The following is a 12,747-nucleotide window of genomic DNA, read 5'->3' on the forward strand; positions in this document are numbered from 1 at the left end:
TTTCTCATCCACACATCCTCAAGCCTTCATTTTGGGTATGCTATATAGATTATGTTTTTGCAATCTGACCCCATAAATCAAATATGTTACCTGCCTTTCTAGCAAGAAAACAATCTCTATCCAAAAACTAATTTCACAATGGAAATAGATTATTAGAACATATCTTCGATTCCTATAATCCAAGCTCAAACAACAATAAAACAGTATGAAGAGTTCCTAACCCATACATTTTTGGAACCAATCTGTCTCTCTTAAAAAGTATAATCTAGTGTATATATTTATTTCTGTCACCAAACTATTAGCATATCTCATCTTCTAAAGATAAACAATCCCCTCTCACTATTCTTGGCACCTACCAAGTTCCATGTGACTGCCACCTTTCTTACTTCAGACAAACTGGATGTTCAGTGGAGAAAAGGATACAAGAACACTAATCTTCCATAATTAATAGGAAAAGTGGGAACTCCAGTCATGGACAACATGGAATAGATACCAAACACAATATCATATGGTCTGAAACACGCTTACTGCATCTGAACCTAAATCGGAATGACTGCCTCTCACTATCGAAGATATGGGAGAGTCTTATTCTAACCATACATCATTGATAATACTGTTTCCTCAGTTATTTATTTGCATTGTTTTATGTATGACATTGCACAACTCTTACCCTTTGAAATAATTCACTGTTGGTTTTCTACTTTGTATTCAATTGCCTAATGATGACCTGTAGCTTTCATGATGAAACATATGGCTTTTAAATAAAATATATTACCCAATCATTTCCTCATTTTATCATGGTAATTTATGAATTTATAGCACAAGTATTGCCAGCAAAGGTTGGGTGATTGGTAGACCCTCTGCTACTAATGGCCCACGAAAAAAGTTAAGCAAGTTTGAGCATGGTTAGTAGTTGGAAGATCATCGAATGATCTTCCAACTATTCGATGTTGTTGGCATACTCTCCCTCGATGAGTCTTTGGACTCCCTGGAGGTGTCACATAATAATAATAATAATAATAAAACAAACTGCGGAATTGGACAATGAAACAAATTTGTGCTTAAGGGTCAAAGCTGTATAACCGAGAGGAGACCTCCACATTGCCTTTAAAGGAATGCGGAGAACCGACCAGGGCTTCTGACCTAATGTCCAATCCTCACCTTCTCATGGTGCACTCTGTTAAGTATCTACCTGGATACTGAATGAACGAGGATGGGCTGGAAATTTGGGATTCAGCCGACCAAATTGTATTCTTATTGGTTAAACCAAAATAAAAAATGATGGTAGAACATGACAAAATTTCATGCCGGCTGGGGCGTCGCCCGGTTAAACAAGGGCCCCCGTTGTTTTCGCCAGGGAACCAGGGCGAACGGCGAAAAGTCAGCTACTGGAACAAATCTGAAAACAAACCCCAATTCAACATCACCAGAGTTAAAGATCGGTACTATCAACGTAAGAAGCCTGAATGATAAAATGGAGCTAGCTGAGGAATTAGATAAGTACCAGATCGATATAATAGGGGTGACTGAAATAAAAAAGACCAAAACTGGTGAGATCTTTCTGAGCAATAAATACAAAATGTTATATTCAGGCAATGACAATCAAGGAAAAGAAGGAGTAGCCATAGTATTAAACACAAAATACGAGGCTAATCGTCTTGAATGGCAGTCAGTCTCAAGTAGAGTAATGTGGGCAAATATCAGAATGGGAAACTGGACAATGAGACTTATTTGTGCCTATGGTCCCACAGAAGGTTCTACTAAGGTAGAAGTAGAGGAATTTTTTGAGGCTTTAGAAAAAGCAAACTGACACAATGAAAAATGAAAAGTTGGTCCTTGTTGGGGATCTAAATAGCAGAGTAGGAAATGATTGTGAGACATACAAAAATATTTTGGGAAAATTTGGAGAAAACAGCAGAGCTAATAATAATGGCAAATATCTGTTGGATTTCTGCTCAGGACATGGACTGGTTATCACTAACACCATGTTCCAACATAAAAATGTGCAAAAATTCACATGGAGAGAAGAGGCTAGGAATAAGAAAAGTCTCATTGACTATGTTATTGTTGATAGTGATGTTTTCTCCCTGGTGCAGGACACCAGAGTGTACAGAGGATTTGAAATTGGAAGTGATCACTATTTAGTCTTGAGCAAGATAAAATTGAATTTCATATTGAAAAGAATAACATGTAAGAAAGTTTTAAAGTGAATAAAAGTTGAGCAGCTCTCAGATGTGAACTGTAGACTAAAATACACAAAGATTATTGAAGAAAAAATGAGAGTTTGAGAACAGGAATCAAACCTTGGAGATTCAGTGGCAAACTCTGAAGAAAACATTGATTGATTCAGCCAGAGAGGCATGTGGTGAGGTTGTCTGTAAGGATAAAAAAATCAGAACTTCCTGGTGGACACATGAAGTTAAAGAGGCAGTGAAGGAAAAGAAGAAAGCATATCAAAAGTTCCTGGCAAATAAGTCAGCTTGTGCTCTTAGAGAATACAGAGACAAATGCAAGAATGCTAAACACTGTGTAAAACTAGCTAAACAAAAGTCATGGGAAGACTTTGGCAAGAATATAGAAAATAAATATCAAGAAGGTGACAAAATATTCTGGAGGTTGTTGAAGCTTAGGAATGGAGGAAAGAGTGCTGTAAAAGGAGTTAGAGATGATAAAGGTGACATGAAAACAGGAGGAAAAGATATCCTTGAAGTATGGAGTAATTACTTTGAAAAACTGCTAAATGAAACAAGCAGTGATGACAGCATAGTGGTAAAAAAACACTGACCAGGCATGCAGTCAGGAATACATATCCATACTTGAAGTAGTAAGATTGTGTAGCTCAGTGGATGTGGCGTTTGCACACCACGGTGCTTTGGTGCAGGAAGGAAGACTTGGTTTCGTGTCTAGTCGGCGACTAGAGGAAATTTTTTTAAGCCTTTTTTCGACCGGTTCCTGAGTTAGTCGATCTCTGGCATGGGCAAGCGGGTTTTTCGTCCCGTAAACTCAAGAAAATCGACCGTAGAACCCACATTATTTCAGACATTAAATATATTGTGTTAGCGACCACAAGATGGCGGCACATTTGAGCCGTCTCTCTTCACTGTGTACCGATTAATTAGTGATAGCCTTGGGCCATCTATCTCTGATTGGTACCAGTGGAGAATGAACTGCCCACTCAGTCTCCAAAAGTTAGATAGGGCTAAATGGCCTCACCTACTTCCCGTATACAGGAATAAAAAGGCGTTAGATGATTTTTTTTTTTTTACTTGAAGTAGAAAAAGCCATCAAAGGCTTGAAATGTGGAAAGGCAGCAGAAGTAGATGATATTCGACCAGAAATGCTGAAGTATGGTGGTATAAGAGTCTTACAGTGGCTGCACTGCATAGTTCAGAAAGCCTGGACAGAGGGACGAATTCCCGATGATTGGAGTAGAGTTCTCATAGTACATATATATATATAAAGGGAAATAAAACTGCATGTGAGAATTATAGAGGTATTTCCCTACTGAGCCCTGGTAAGATCTATGCAACTATACTTGAGAAATGGTTGAGAAGAATTGTGGAAGAAAAGCTTGGTGAAGAACAAGCTGGATTCAGGCCAAATAGAGGCTGTCAGGATCAGATCTTCACTTTACGACAAATAGTCGAGAAAGCATGGGAATATAACAAAGATCTGTATTTAAGTTTTGTTGATTTGGAAAAGGCATATGACAAGGTGCCAAGAGAGAAGCTATTCAATACACTGCTGTTATATGGTGTCAATGTGGCATTATATCAAGCACTACTTAGTCTTTGAGTTGCAACTCAGCAGTTAGAATTGAAAGAAGTACAGGAAGATGGTTTAATGTTAAATCTGGTGTGAGACAAGGATGTACATTATCCCCTCTGTTATTCATTATCTATATGGATCACATTATGAAGGAAAGTGGTATTAAACATGATATCGAAATTGGAGATGTTAATGTCAGATCTTTGCTTTATGCGGATGATGTTATACTTCTAAATAAATCTGCTAGAAGTCTGCAAGATTCCCTGACTAAATTGAATAACTGTTGTAATAGATATGGTATGAAGGTCAGCAATAAAAAGACAAAGACAATGAAAATAGGCAGAATTGTTGAAAATGCCAACTGCATTATTAACGGAGAACCTGTGGAACAAGTGAAACATTTCAGCTACTTAGGCACGATTTTTAGTGAAGATGGTAAATTAAATATGGATATAGACAAACGAATCAACAAAGCTGGTATGGTAGGAAGTCAATTGAATAAATTCATATGGAATAGGAGAGAAATTAGTCGGAACACTAAATGAGCTGTATACAAGACAGTGTTCAAACCAGTTTTAACTTATGGATCTGAGAGCTGGGTCAGAAGTAAAACTTAACCAAAGACTAGAGACTGCAGATATGAGAATCCTGAGAAGGATTTGGGCGTGAACAGATGGCATCAATGGAAATATCATATTATAAATGAGAAGATTAAGAAAGAACTTGACATTGTCACCATCCAGGAATGTGTTAGCAGAGCTAATCTCCGGTGGTATGGTCACTTAAACAGAATGGGAGAGGAAAGATAAGCAAAACAAGTGTTCTCTGCCAGGTTGGCAGCAAAACGACCCAGAGGAAGACCAAGATATAGGTGGATTGATACGGTACAAAGTGCCTTAGACGATAGAAATATAAGATCTGATAATGTTGGAGTCTTGACAAGTAACAGACTGATTTGGAGGAAAAATGTAGATAGGAAATTAATAATGATGTAATTTTTTTCATGTAGTACTATCATATCCTGTACACCCCTTGAGGGTACATGGCAGGAATTTGATGATGACAAATTTTTTTGTTGAAAGTTTATTTTTCTCTTGGTTAGAGTATAATAAATTTAGTTTAATCCTTTATCCAAGTGTGAGCAAACTTTGTTTGCTCACACCATTTGGCAACTGCTATAGGTAGAGATGACCTGCTAATGCTTCTGCCTGGTATCTCCACTTGGGCCTGGCTCCCACTGAAGAGACCTCAATAAAGGTCGAAACTAGTCTGGGTAGTGGCGTTCCCTTAATGCATAACATTAGACATATCCGCAAGTAGATGTGTTTTGCATTATAGGAGATACTGAGATAGGAGTGTTGGTAGCTTGCTCCACCTTTGCAAGGAGTCGCCCTGGTGTTGCACCACCTTACCCCAGTCCTGAAGATACTTTCAGGTGCAAACTTTGTTTGCTCACACTTGGATAAAGGATTAAACTAAATTTATTATACTCTAACCAAGTGAAAAATAAGCTTTCAACATCTCTCTCTAAATCCAGAGTAATTTATTAAAAAGGGTGGCACACCATTTAGCAACTCCTATAGGTAGAGATGACCTGCTAGTGCTTCTGCCTGGTATCTCCACTTGGGCCTGGCTCCCACTGAAGAGACCTCAATAAAGGTCGAAACTAGTCTGGGTAGTGGCCTTCCCTTAATGCATAACATTAGACATATCCGCAAGGAGATGTGTTTTGCATTATAGGAGATATTGAGATAGGAGTGTTTGTAGCTTGCTCCACCTTTGCAAGGAGTTGCCCTGGTGTTGTACCACCTTACCCCAGTCCTGAAGATACTTTCAGGTGCAAACTTTGTTTGCTCACACTTGGATAAAGGATTAAACTAAATTTATTATATTATAAAGACGACAAATTTGTGCCTATGGTCTGAGTGATTCTGGAATGAGAAGAATTTTTATTCTTATAAGTGAGCTTTAGTAATTCAGTATGACCCTTTTGAATCGGTTTATCATAACTAGATAAACAGTTATGTTTATCTAGTTATGATGTACACACACAAAAAATATTAGCGAATCTAATTCAAACAAAAACAAAGCTAGTGAACTTAAAAAATCTACAGATGTGAACATGAAACCTTGAAATCTGAAAAAGGAAACAATTGGCTGATATTGAATGCCTATTTAATGTCATGATCAATTGTGAATTGGAATTTATAATCAGTAAGGAGAAATACTATGAGATTGTAAAGCATGCATAAGCAAGCCTTATGCATGCTTTACAATCGAGGTAAAATTACCTCGATTGTGAAGAAACTGCTGAAGTAGTTTGCAGAGAAACATGAAAAGATCTGTGAGAAGATGTGGACCATATTTATTGATCTAAAAATCTAAGATTCAAATATGCACACATTGGCATTTAAAGCAAGTTAATTTTTCATTTTGGTTTTTTTTTTTAAATTAAAGTGTAATTTACAGTTTTATCCCAAATGCAATAAACTCAAAGATTAGGTTAGGACCACTCTGACCTTATGATTTTTCAAGCCACAAGAAAGAGGCTATAATTACATCCAGAAGGACCAAGGATGAAGAAATGGGAGGAGTAAATCCTGTGGGCACTATCAACATTTGATGTTGTCACTCTGAAAAAGATGAAAACTAGGCTAAACAACACGGAATGCAACAAGTTTATTTCAAAGTGACAACATCAAATGTAGTGCCCACAGGATTTAAAAGACTTCAAAAAAATAAAATAAAAATGAAAATTGAAGTGTATTTTGAAATTGAAAACTTACACAGTTTTACAAAACACAAAATAAAACAAAAAGAACAAATAACTTGTATGCATAAAAAAGTGAAAAAAAATAAAGAGGATCTTCTGTTCAAAAGGATATATATCCTAGAATATTTGGAGAAAAATATTAAAAACCTAGCTTCAGACAATAAAGAGGATCTAAAAACTTAAATGAGATGAAACAGATTGCCCTTGACTTCCAAATGAAAAAATAAGAAAAGCACTTAAAAAAATTAAAGAAAAATAAAACACTAGATCCAGATTTGTTACAAATTAAATATTAAAAAATGTAAGAGGGGATGCTTAAGGGTCAAAGCTGTATAACTGAGAGGAGACTGCCACATAGCCTTTAAAGGAATGTGGAGAACTGACAAGAGCAAATGAGCTAATATCCAATCCTCACACCTTCTCATGGTGTACCCTGTTAGGATCTACCTAGATGCTGAACGAATAAGGATGGGCTGGCAATTTTGGATTTAGCTGACCAAATTATATTCTTACTGACTTAAACCAAATGTAAAATGATGGTACAACATGACAGAATTTCATGCTGGTTGGGGGGGGGGGGAGCAGTTATCATAGTACCCATATATAAAAAGGGAAGGATTAAAACTGAATGTGAGAATTACAAAGGTATTTTCCTACTGAGTGTTCCTGGTAAGATTTATGCAAGTATACTTGAAAAACATTTGAGAAGGATTGTAGAAGGGAAGCTTGTTGAAGCACAAGCTGGATTCAGGCCAAATAGAGGATGTCAAGATCAGATTTTCACTTTATGACAAATAATTGAGAAAGCGTAGGAATATAACAAGATCTGTATTTAAGTTTTGTACACCTGCAAAAGGCATATGGCAAGGTGCCAAGAGAAAAGCTATTCAAAATGCTACAGTTATATGGTGTCAATGGGACATCGTATCAAGCAATGCTGTCTTTATTTGAGTTGTAAGTCAGCAGGTAGAATTGAAGTACAGGAAGATAGTTTGATATTAAATCTGATGTCAGACAAGGATGTACATTATCCTCTCTGTTATTTATTATCTATATGGATCACATGAAGGAAAGTGGTATTAAACCTGATATCAAAAGTGGAGATGTTGATCTCAGTTCCAGTACAAGTCTGCAAGATTCTCTTATTAAACTGACTAACTGTTGTAATAAATATGGTATGAAAACTAGCAATAACAAGACAAAGATAATGAAAATAGGCAGAAACACTGAAAATATCAACTGCATTGTGAATGAAAAATCTATAGAATAAGTAAAACATTTCAGCTACCCAGGCAAAATTTTTAGTGAAGATGGTAAATTAAATATGGAAATAGACAACAGAATCAACAGTCGATATGGTAGGAAGTAATTGAATAAATTTATATATGGAATAAGAGAGAAATTAGTCAAAACTCTAAATGAGTTGCATACAAGACGGTGTTCAAACCAATTTCAACTTATGGATCTCTGAGAGCTAGGTTAGAAATAAAACACTTGACTCATGTAAGAAGTATGCTCAACTGTGGACACTCAGATATAAGGGTCCTGAGAAAGATTAGGGGTGTGAATAGATGGTATCAATGGCAATATCATATTAAAAATGGGGATATTACGAAAGAACTTGACATTGTTAGCATCCAGGAATGTGTTAGTAGAGTTAATCTCAGATGGTATGATCATTTAAACAGAATGGGAGAGGAAAGATTAGCAAAACAAGTGTTCTCTGCTAAGCTGGCAGGAAAAAGACCCAGATGAAGACCAAGATGTAGTGGATTGATAGATAATAGATAGATTTATATATCTGAGAGGTCTAATTACTTTTGGAAAATGTGAATGTGAACAAGAAATAAAATGCAAATAGCCAAAACAGCTTACTTAACAAGAAACAAACACTAAGAGAAAAGTCAATATAAATAAAAGAGTATAATTGTTCTTGAATGCAGCAGGTGGGTGGTTGTCCAATGTATATTCTAGAGAAAGAGAAAATGCAATTTTTAGGGCATGATCTAAGTTAAAAAACAAGAAAAAAAATGCTTACATCATAGGAAGACTACAGAGAAAAAGCTGACCAAAAAGACATCACTATATAAAGGACACAGAACAGTGGACAGGCAAAAGTACCATCCAGATCATAATATAAATTTAAACTTCCGATATCATCCAGATCTTGAGAGATGCAAAAGATAGTATAAGTGGAAAATCATGGCCACCAACCTCTGGATCAGGGACAGCACCTGAATGAACAAATTTACAGTTGTTTATTTTAACATACATTTTCTTGAAAAAGGGTCTAAACCATTTTTTTTTTTTTTTTTTACATTTTCGCTTTTAGAACATCATCTTTATTATGTATCATTACAGCAGCAACAATGCATGCAGAGATTAGTGTTGCATCAAAAGCAAACCTTCCCTAGATGAAGGGAATGCCAACTAGACCTTAGGTGGTAGATGATTTGTTGCCTGGTGAAACACCACCACCACCACCATTACAAGTATATGGTTGCTATTGCCAGGTCTTGTCTCTAGAGAATGATTTCTGGTTTCTGTTCTCACCCTTTCTTCTTGCATGCAGTGCAGGAAGAAAGGGTGAGAACTCCTCGATTTGAGACTACAGCAGTAAAGCAGTTTTCACAGGGCTGGCTGCAAGACAGCACACAAGACTGAACCTGTGGAAACTGTTTTACTGCTTTTCAACTAACAAATAATCCTGCTGCTGATGCTTTCTCTGCCAGGGTGTGCACTTGGAGGGGGTCTGTTAAGTTTCACAAATACTCCACTAACATGAAAGACAAAGGATAAAACATTAGTATCACTGTGGTTAACCCCCCCCCCCAAAAAAAAACCAACAAATCGATTTCTAAAACTTGCAAAAACACACACACCCTCCATCAAAAAATCCCACAAAACAACAAAACTTGTAAAAAATTTAAGAAATATGAGCTGATGATGCACAATATACAGTCTCTCATGTCTACTCAATCCTGCCTTCTAGTAGTGTGATCTGTTTCTACTAAAGGGTCTCTGGCAACAATGAGTATTCCTGCTGAAAAGGGATACCTTCCTAGTTGGAATAAATGCTAGTTAGTCCTAGTGGGTAGATGACTTTCACTGGCCAGTGAAATACCCACTTTGCTTATTGGGGACTTGAAGTGTTTACTCCCAAGTTTGGTTCCTAGAGCAAGGTTTTCAGTTTCTCTTCTTCCCAACTTTCGACATGTAGCATGAGTGATACCCTTTGAGGGCATGATAAACATACTGTAGGAATCCAGCATCCCTATTCTGAGGGTACAGCAGTAAAGCAGTTCTGCAGGATGGTCACCAGTTAGGGTACAGGACCAAAACAGATGGTAACGTGTTTTTTTAATAGATTTCGTGATCAACTCACACAATCTCACTGCAAGGTCATGCCTGGAGGGAGGTATGCAGGAGGGCTTTGTCAAGGCCATGTTGTGGTTTGGAGACTAGATGCTCTCTGTATGGGCTATATGTTCAAGAGTATTTTCTCTCAATGAATGTTTCCCATCTCATTTTCTCTTCACCTTTAGTAATATTAAACATGAAACTAAGTCTAAAGTATAGTGTAGAAGTAAGAAAGCAGTTATACTAAAAAACAAACCTCCCTCCAAAATTAAAAACTCAAAAACCCCATAAAAAATCTTTCATATTTACTTTATCAAGATCAGTCAACAGTGACTTCAATAACATGCATCAATATCTTCAGTCATCCAAATCTGATATTTCTGACTGAATCTCAAAATTTTTACTAAATCAACCACAGTTCATCTTAACTGTCCACATTGCACCCTGTATGACTCCTTCCACCATAAGGGAGGTGACTGCTTTTGTGATTTCTGATGTTCCTTGTCAAAGGATGCCTAACCTAGAATCTCACCTTTTTGACCTGCTGTGGTTTGAAATTTCTTTATCATAGTTTGTTAATTCATTCATTTGCTGCCTCTGCTGTACTAACAATTTTGAAAATCATTCTGATCTCTTTGACTTCCAATTTTCAAGGCTCTCACTGTGTAGAATTTATGGAGACAAAATACATGTGTTAGATCAATTACATAAAATTTAGAAAATAACACCTGAGGTTTCAACCTCTATATCAAAGTTATCATCAAGAAAACATACTTATGAACACAACAAGCTACATGATATACAAAAGTAAGATAAATCTGACTAATTTGTTAATCATTTACGCTAGATTGACCTCCGTTAGAAAAGAAAATTAAATAATATATATATATATTTAATTTAATTCTATTTAATTCTCCTACTACCACACTACTATCATCAATGCCATCTACTGCTCTCAACAACAAGAATATTTTTTGTCTGTAAATTGTATATGTTCTGAAGGCTGTGCAGGATGAAAAACTCAAGTTTCTGGGAGGAAAAAACCCTGCCACCACCATATGAGATCGGCTAACTCACCTTCAATTGAAAAGGCAAAAGTCCTATAAGGAATCCCCTCGTAATGATGAGAATTGAACCCAGGAATATAATAATATATAGATAATAAAAAAATTACAGTGGAATTATAAATGCATCTCTACAATCCTGTTATCATAAGGTTTTCTTATGTTGGAGTTCTGCCATCATATTCTGGATTTTATACTGGTTGCAGATGGGTCTTCCAGATTCTTGGAATTGCTAATCCATCATTCTTGTTGACTGGGATGATGGTCTTATCATCATCCCTTAAAATTCAGGTCAAACTTCCCTGAATTTTCTTTCAAATCAGGTTGTGGTGAGGTGTAGGGAGATTTTATGTCTTTCCACTTAATTCTGTGACATGTTTAGAGTGCATGGTCAGACAGGCCTAATGAACAGTTACTCTGGATCAGAGATAGTTGTTAAAAGTTTATCCACTTGGTTATACTATAAATTAAAGATGTCAAGAAATTTTATTCTTGGTATAATCCTTTATCCAAGTGTAAGCAAACCAAGTTTGTACCTGAAGTATTTTCAGGATAGGTCAACTCATATATAGAGGCTAATGACTTCACATCATTTGCCTTAGAATTCCCATAATGCAAAGCATGCATCCTTACAGATACATATACTGGTATGCATTATGGGAAGGGTCACTATCCAGAACGGCTTCAACCTTTATTCAGGTCGCATCACTGGGAGCCAGACCCAGAGGTAATACCAAGGTTGAAGCAATGCATAAGTCCCATTTCCATATACGAGTATGTCACACCTTATTATTAAAATACTCTGGATAAGAGATAGTTGTTGGAAGTTTTTTCACTTGATCATACTATAAATTAAAGAAGCCTAGAAATTTTATTCTCGGTTTAATCTATGTCAATACATGTTCGTAAGGATATGTGATTTGCATTATGGGATACTAAGGCAAGTGATGTGAAATTAGCCTCTATATACAAGTTGCCCTGTCCTGAAAATATACTTCAGGCACAAACTTTGTTTGCTTACACTTGGATAAAGCCAAGAATAAAGAATAAAATTTCTTGGCATCTTTAATTTATAGTATAACCAAGAGGAAAAACTTCCAACAACTATCTCTAATACAGAGTATTTTAATAATAAGGTGTGACACTTTTGGCTACTCATATTTGGAAATATGACTTCTGCATTACTTCAAACTTAGTATCACCTCTGGATCTGGCTGCCACTAATGATACCTCAATAAAGATTGCATTCAGTCTGGGTAGTGACCCTTCCCATAATGCATAACATTATACATGTCTGTAAGGATATGATGAGAAGTCATTAGTCTCTATATACAAGTTGCTCTGTCCTGAAACTTCAGGTGCAAACTTTGTTTGCTTACACTTGGATAAAGGATTAAACCAAGAATAAAATTTCTTGGCATCTTTAATTTATAGTTACTTACTCTATATAAATCCCACATCCAACAAGAATTGGAATACTGCTGTCATGTTTGGAATGGTGCACCCAAGACTTTCCTAAAAATTCTTGCTATTCAGAAAAGCCATCCTTATGGTACAGATATGTAACATAAGGATGGCTTGAGAACATAGTAACCATTAGCTAGTTTGGGTAAAAGGGACTACCCATTGATGATGTTTTCACAGTTTAGCATGGATCCTGTACAGACCTACAAGAGTTCATGAATAAGATCAGCAAATTTCACCATTGTATCCAGTTCATTCTTGAGTTAGAAGAGAACAATTGGATTGCCTTTTTAGATCTATTATTTTGTCAACCAACTG

The 12,747-nt window shown here is 36.3% G+C and overlaps 1 protein-coding gene across 1 annotated transcript in view; it reads right to left on the bottom strand.

Annotated features, from left to right (window-relative positions):
* eIF3h (eukaryotic translation initiation factor 3 subunit h) overlaps positions 1 to 12,747 on the bottom strand; it is a 71,763-nt gene that overhangs the window by 35,874 nt on the left and 23,142 nt on the right. The gene's annotated exons all lie outside the window — the stretch shown is intronic.

This window comes from Typopeltis vanoorti, chromosome 4, assembly GCF_054136105.1.
Source record: "Typopeltis vanoorti isolate ZY-2024b chromosome 4, IOZ_Tvanoo_1.0, whole genome shotgun sequence".
NCBI classification, from domain to species: Eukaryota; Metazoa; Arthropoda; class Arachnida; order Uropygi; family Thelyphonidae; genus Typopeltis; species Typopeltis vanoorti.